General features: G+C 41.6%; 1 protein-coding gene across 7 annotated transcripts in view; it reads left to right on the forward strand.

The window, feature by feature from the left end:
- The first annotated feature begins 1,543 nt into the window (after positions 1-1,543).
- PLEKHM3 (pleckstrin homology domain containing, family M, member 3) overlaps positions 1,544-6,466 on the forward strand; it is a 162,666-nt gene continuing 157,743 nt past the window's right edge. For 3 of the 7 annotated variants that reach the window (XM_014546079.1, XM_014546078.1, XM_005874216.2), the window contains exon 1: positions 1,546-1,704. The gene's annotated coding sequence lies outside the window, so the exon portion shown is untranslated. Of the gene's footprint in view, positions 1,705-6,466 lie in introns of all 7 variants that reach the window. The other 4 variants (XM_005874214.2, XM_014546076.1, XM_005874215.2 and 1 more) reach the window with 2 other exon arrangements.

Here is a 6,466-nt window from a genome sequence, read left to right on the forward strand (position 1 = left end):
TGGGTATAAAGATGATATTTAGCAATTAACTTTTAGAGTTGTGGGATTAACAAACAGTAATATTTAAAAATCAACATTAAAGTTGCTGGTGTTTGACACTAAAATTCAAATCATGTGTGTAAATTTTTAGCTGTGTTATCTCAAAGCAATTTGCTATGAATTGTGACATAGGACTGTATGTGCATTTTAAAGATTTTTAAAAATTGATTTTTAGAGAGAGAGTAAGGGAGAGGGAGAGGAAGTGCGAGCGAGACATCGATCAGCTGCCTCTTGCATGCACCCCACCGGGGATGGATCCCGCAACCTGGGCGTGTGCCCTAACTGGGAAGTGATAGGGAAGTGAACTGGCAACCTTTTGGTGTACTGAATGACACCCAACCACTTGAGCCACACTGGCCAGGGCTATGTGTGCATTTTAGAGTCTTGCTTCCACTCACTTATTGGCCATATGACCTTGAACAATGTACTTTATTTCTTAAATCTCGATTTCCTTATCTGTAAAGTGGTGATGATAATACCGGCTCTCTAGTAGGGTTGTTGTGAGGATTTACCAATATAATGCAGAGAAAGGGCTTACCATAATGACTGCCCTTTAGTAAGTACTCAGTAAGTATTAGCTGTGACCTTTAATCTTGGTCTTGGATTAGGAATTATAAGAACTATCTTTATTGTTCTTATTTTATTAAATACATCATTCTACATTTAACACGTGTCCATCCACATTGAAGGAGTCCCAACTATCATATGCCTATCAGTCTAATGTCAGATCAAAACAGTTAAGGAAATATGGGCCAATCAGAGTTCCAGAGTGCAACTCCAGAATGCTTACACGCTACAGGGTTGTTTGGTAAAAATTCATTCCATGCTAATAATAGTCCATAATAAAAGAAATTTAGACCCAGATTTGGAGACAAAAGTATAGTTTCTACTGTTCTTCTTCATACCTTGTAAATTTTTCCTTTATCCCATATGATGGGCAGAGGTTTTTCTGGCCTTCACATTGTACATAGTAAAATAACAAGGACGCATCCTGCTCTTTTGCCTTACCTTGTCCTTATCTTTGAGGGTCAAAGACGGTATTTTGTCTGCCTTTGCCAGCCTTGCTTTGCCTTTGTAGCCAACGTTATTGTCACAGATTAATTCCAAAAGGGAGGGGTCATGGATGCAGCCCATCACCACGGAGTGTATCTGTCCTTTCGAATGAGAAGTGAGTCACCTTTTGATCTTATCATGGGCTGTCTCTCTCCAGGTGCATTTAACAAAGACCCTGGCTTAAGTTTTTTAGCAGGTTCAAGTGTAGCAGAGAAAGAAAAAAAATCAGTTAATTACCTCTCGTGTACATTCACCATGAATACCCACAGGAAGCAGTTTTGTAAATATGTGCTAACTTACAAGCTGGTTGTTGTTTTGAAGGTTAGAGTTGTAAGTAGTCTTCCTCCTGCTAACCAACTGCAATGACCTAAGGAATTGAAGTCAACAGGAAGTGAGACGATTATTCATTTCCTCTAACATCCAGCAAAGGCCTTCTGTTGAGCAGGTGTGTCTGTGGGTCAGAAAGACTTGGACAGCTTGTGAAGAAGCTCTCTGCACTATTGCCTCCCATCTGTGCGGCTGTTAGTTCACTCCAAACTCTCTCCTGGGTGGGACCTCTGGAGCTATTACTGTTGGGACAGCTTCAGGACGGAAGCCCCATTGCTAGAGCAGGTACATTGGTTCTGTTTGTTTCCTTTGTCTTTGGTTTCTTTCAACTGAAGCCATCTATATGAAGACATATTATTATGTCATTTAATTGTGTTCTGTCACTTAAGACCCTTGCTTTATTGTCCCTTGCTTGGTAATGATTCCTTGGTTATGTTCCCATTTTGTTTACTTCTGTGGAAGCACATTTTACATTTGGTTTTGTGTTGTTTCCCATTAGCTAACTCGAGGGCAGGAGCTGTGTTTTGTGTTCCTAGCATCTAGCATAGTGTTTGGGTACTGGGCCTGGTCCATCCTCTTGTAAATGCTTGTCGAGTGTAAGTGGTTGTGTGGTTAGGATTCAGCTAGCTTCTAATAGGGATGGGAATTGTTTTTGATTTTACAAAGAACTTCACGTGCATTACCCACATTTGTGCTTCACATCTCTCTAAGGTAGATGTGGGCAGGCCTTGGCAGGATTTTCATTTTGCAGATAATAGGGGCCCAGAAGCACTGAGTCAGCCTGACTTGCTGGAAGTCATTCAGCTTAGAAGGCAATGCGAGGACATGAACCCTTTTCTGGTGTCAGAAATTTGTGTTCTTGCCATTGCTACACCTCTGTCCCACTGAGTAAACTCAAAACTGGGAAGCTCACACATGGGTTGGATTCAGCCTTACTTCTTGTTTGTGGTCCTTCTAACAAAAGTGATTCAAAAGGTAATTGAACTTGGGTGGCTCACAGGACTTGGTAATTAGACAGGGGTTCCAGGAACTCTTTTTTCTTCCCTATAGGGACTTCATTTGACTATAGATGAGTCATCTTGATCTCTCTTTCATCATCTTTAAAATAGTCCTGCTGCTTCATTCACCTCTCTCTGGTGAGATGACTACATGTATTTATCAAGAAGTATATCAACGCCCGGCTGGCGTGGCTCAGAGGTTGAGCATCGACCTATGAACCAAGAGGTCATGGTTCGATTCCAGGTCAGGGCACTTGCCTGGGTTGCAGGCTCATCCCCAGTAGGGGGTATGCAGGAGGCAGCCGATCAATGATTCTCTCTCATCATTGATATTTCTATCTCTCCCTCTCCCTTCCTCTCTCTGAAATCAATAAAAATATTTTAAAAAAGAAGCACATCAAGCAATGTATAAACTGTACTCTAAGCCATGCATGTGTAGGTGGTTATTTTCAGTAGAGCCAAGTGATTTTTGCTCAGGTTAACTGAATTTGAGGAGTTTGTGAGAAAATTGGATTACATTCAGTTCTGTATTGCGCTTGGAAATGTAGCCACCATTACTCAGGTTCAAGTCGAAGATTCTAAGAAGTTATATGAGCTGATGACATCTTTAAATCTAAAGCTACTTCCCTAGCTCTTCTAGGGTGGTTTGCATATCTGGGTCTCAGTGTACCTCCTTGGGGGTGTCATTACCTTTGTTGTTGTAGTGTGTCACATGTTCAGCCCAAGCCAGCTGGCTTTGCTCAGGGGGCACCTACATGGACACGGTCAGTTATTCCCTGTTGCAGTTGGAGGCTGATTGTAGCAACATGCGGTTGTTATGATGGAAATTTTCACCGTCTTCATCTCAGTCCTGGGAAGAAGATAATTTGAATGGCATTTCGGTTTGTTTTTGAATCACTGTTCCCTGCCATGGAGGTAAAGGGAAATGGAAAACATGGACTCTGCATTTTTGGACACTTACATAACTGAAGTCTGTCTTGTTTCTAAAAGCAGGACATTGGAACTTGTTGGTTTTACAAAATGGGTTTCCCAATCAAAAGCCTTGGCTCCTCAATCCGCGGTTGACCTAGGGGCGGAATAACATCACTGCCTTCAATAACAAAGCAATCTGAGATTTGAAGTGCCAGGCTTATATTTAGTTTGGTTTCTGGGAAAACCTCTTGGGGCATCAAATGCCTCAATGATTTTGCAAGTGGCAAACAATACACAAGCACAGAGATGCACTGAAAAATGCTTTAAATGGATTGTCTGGGGGTATTTCAAAGGAACATCTCCTTACGGGTGTTAGAAAGAGCTAGAGCTCGAAGTCGCTGGAAAAGGAGACCAGCTAAGCTGCTGATTTGGAGTGGTTTACAAATAGCCCCCCAGTGCAGCCTCGGTGCTTTGTTTCTGTGAAAGGTCTGAGTGAGGTCTTTTGCTACCTGACCTTTGCCATGTTATTTTTAAACCTGGTTTCAATAGCTTACAAGCTTTCTCGACCAAGAAAAAATTTAAAAGCTCAAGTCAACATAATATTTTGGAAAGCATGTCAAATTTTACTTCAGTGAGCTTATAATGAATTCACATAGGCTTTTGTCAGAAAACCCAGAGTGGTCTTTATATTTACAGTTGTCATTGCTGTGCAAACACACTCTCTATGCAGTTGTTCATTCAACAAATACTTACCGAGCACCCATTGTGCCCTGGCCATACTTCTAGGCCCAATGGAGGATTATAAAAATGAAATAGGGTAGAATTGCCGTTCTCAAGTTGATGTAAGTACAGTAGGGTAGGTGTGTGACTTTAGACAGTTTATATATCTCTAGGCCTTAGTTTCTCACCTGTAAAATGGAGATAATAGTACTCACATTGAACATTGTGAGAGTTAGAGATATAAAGTATCAAGCGATGTAACCGGCACAAAATAGGTTTTTGATAAATTATATAGTAAATGTGATCATCATTTCAGAAAGAACAGGCAGCATGTGGTAAATGTGTTGGGGGTAGTAACAAAGACATGTGGATGTTTAAAGAGAGAGCAGACTGTTTTAGGATCAATAAATGCTTGTGGAAGAGTGGATAGCATTGGAGCTTGAAGAGTGTACCTCAGAGATGACTGTAGGCAAAGTCTTGGAGTTGAGAAAGCATGACATTTGAGAAATAGTATTCTAGTTTGGAGGAAAAGAGTATATTTTATGGAAGAGAAGTGGGAAGTTGTACAGGCAAGTGATGTCAGGATTGTGAAAGGCCTAGAGCGGCAGGTTAAAGAGTTGGACATTGTGGTCAATGGAAGCTTCATTAAAGGATTTTATTTGCTACCGTCTCCCAGTGTCTAGTACTTTGTCCAGCCCTTTGAGAGCACTTGGCAAATATTAATTGAATGAATAACTGAGTATGATTTTAGACAAATTGAGCTTAATTTGGCCATGAGAATGCCAGGGTAGATTTGTCCCACAAGTAGTTGGGACCAGAGGTCAGGCCTGAGATTGAGACTGTAGGTGGACAATTGGGAGGCTTGAACATAGAAGTATTGTTGAAGTCACAAGTCTGGATAAATTGACCCGAAGAACCACATGCAGCTGTAGTGGGAGAAGAGAGCTTAGGCAGTGTCCCCATTTGATGAGGGGACCAGTAAGGACAGGAGGAAGATGGAGATTGAGAATGAGAGGGAAACTGAGAGTGTGGTGTCTCTGAAACCCAGGGGGAAATGTTTGCAGAGGCAGGTTAATAGCATCAAGGAGGGTCAGGACTTTGAAGAACCGTGGATGTGTAAGGAGGAGGTCGGGGTAGCTGGAGAAGAGACGTTCAGTCAAGTGGCGTCAGGTTGTAAGGTGTAAGTGGCACAGCACACTCTGTGACATTCCTTTCTTTTGTCAAGGTTAGTATTTGCTTTTTGAGCGTACATTTAAACAGCGTCCCCAAACTGTGTATATAATCTGATTCCAATGAAATATTGGACAAAAACACACCTATTGATTTATTCTCTGAGTTATGGGATCGTGACTGATTTTTCTTTTCTTTCCCATATTTGTCATTATTTTCCAGAGTTCCTATGAGTATTTATTACTTTTAGAACTGGAAAAAAACACTACAAATTATTTTTTAATGTTATACTCCTTATGCATTGTATGTCAATAAACATCTCGTTTATTGAAACTTGTATACAATGTAGCCACATTTTAAAAACATTTTTATTGATTTCAGAGAAGAAGGGAGAGGGAGAGATTGAGAGAGAGAGAGAGAAACATCAATGATGAGAGAGAATCATTGATCGGCTGCCTCTTGCATACCCTACACTGGGGCTCAAGCCCACAACCTGGGCATGTGCCCTGTCTGGGAATTGAACTGTAACCTCCTGGGTCATAGGTTGATGCTCAGCCACTGAACCACACCGGCTGGGCACAATGTAGGCATTTAATGTTCTCTCTAGGCCAGGGGTCCTCAAACTACGGCCCACGGGCCACATGCAAATACAAATATTGTATTTGTTCCCGTTTTGTTTTTTTACTTCAAAATAAGATATGTGCAGTGTGCATAGGAATTTGTTCATAGTTTTTTTTGAAACTATAGTCCGGCCCTCCAACGGTCTGAGGGACAGTGAACTGGCCCCCTGTTTAAAAAGTTTGAGGACCCCTGCTCAAGGCCTATGAAAATGGGATCCCACCTGTGTTTCTAGCTGTCCTTCTCTGAAAGAGTCCTGAATGCTTCTTACGAGGTCTCCATTGGTACCGTTTCCTTATCGGCTGCTTGTGGCTTATCTGTACTTTACCAATGTGCTAACTTTGTCTTTATGACAAAAACCACCATGAAAAATCATAACCTCTTGAGCCTCATGGTCCAGAAGTGTCATCTTACTGGGTCAGATCCTCTTGTGGCAGATCCTTCATATTACGTCATTTTAGAAAATTCTCAGTCAGCCACAGCCTTAACCAAAGTGAAGAACATGTGAGAGCCACATGTGCTGACCATTCTTGCGATCACGCTTGATTTGAAAAGGACTGGCAGAAACAGTACATCCTGGGTGTCCTTGGCATTGCATTCTTCTCCATAGTCTCAGCACCCATTAAATT

Source organism: Myotis brandtii, unplaced genomic scaffold (genome assembly GCF_000412655.1).
Source record: "Myotis brandtii unplaced genomic scaffold, ASM41265v1 scaffold43, whole genome shotgun sequence".
NCBI classification, from domain to species: Eukaryota; Metazoa; Chordata; class Mammalia; order Chiroptera; family Vespertilionidae; genus Myotis; species Myotis brandtii.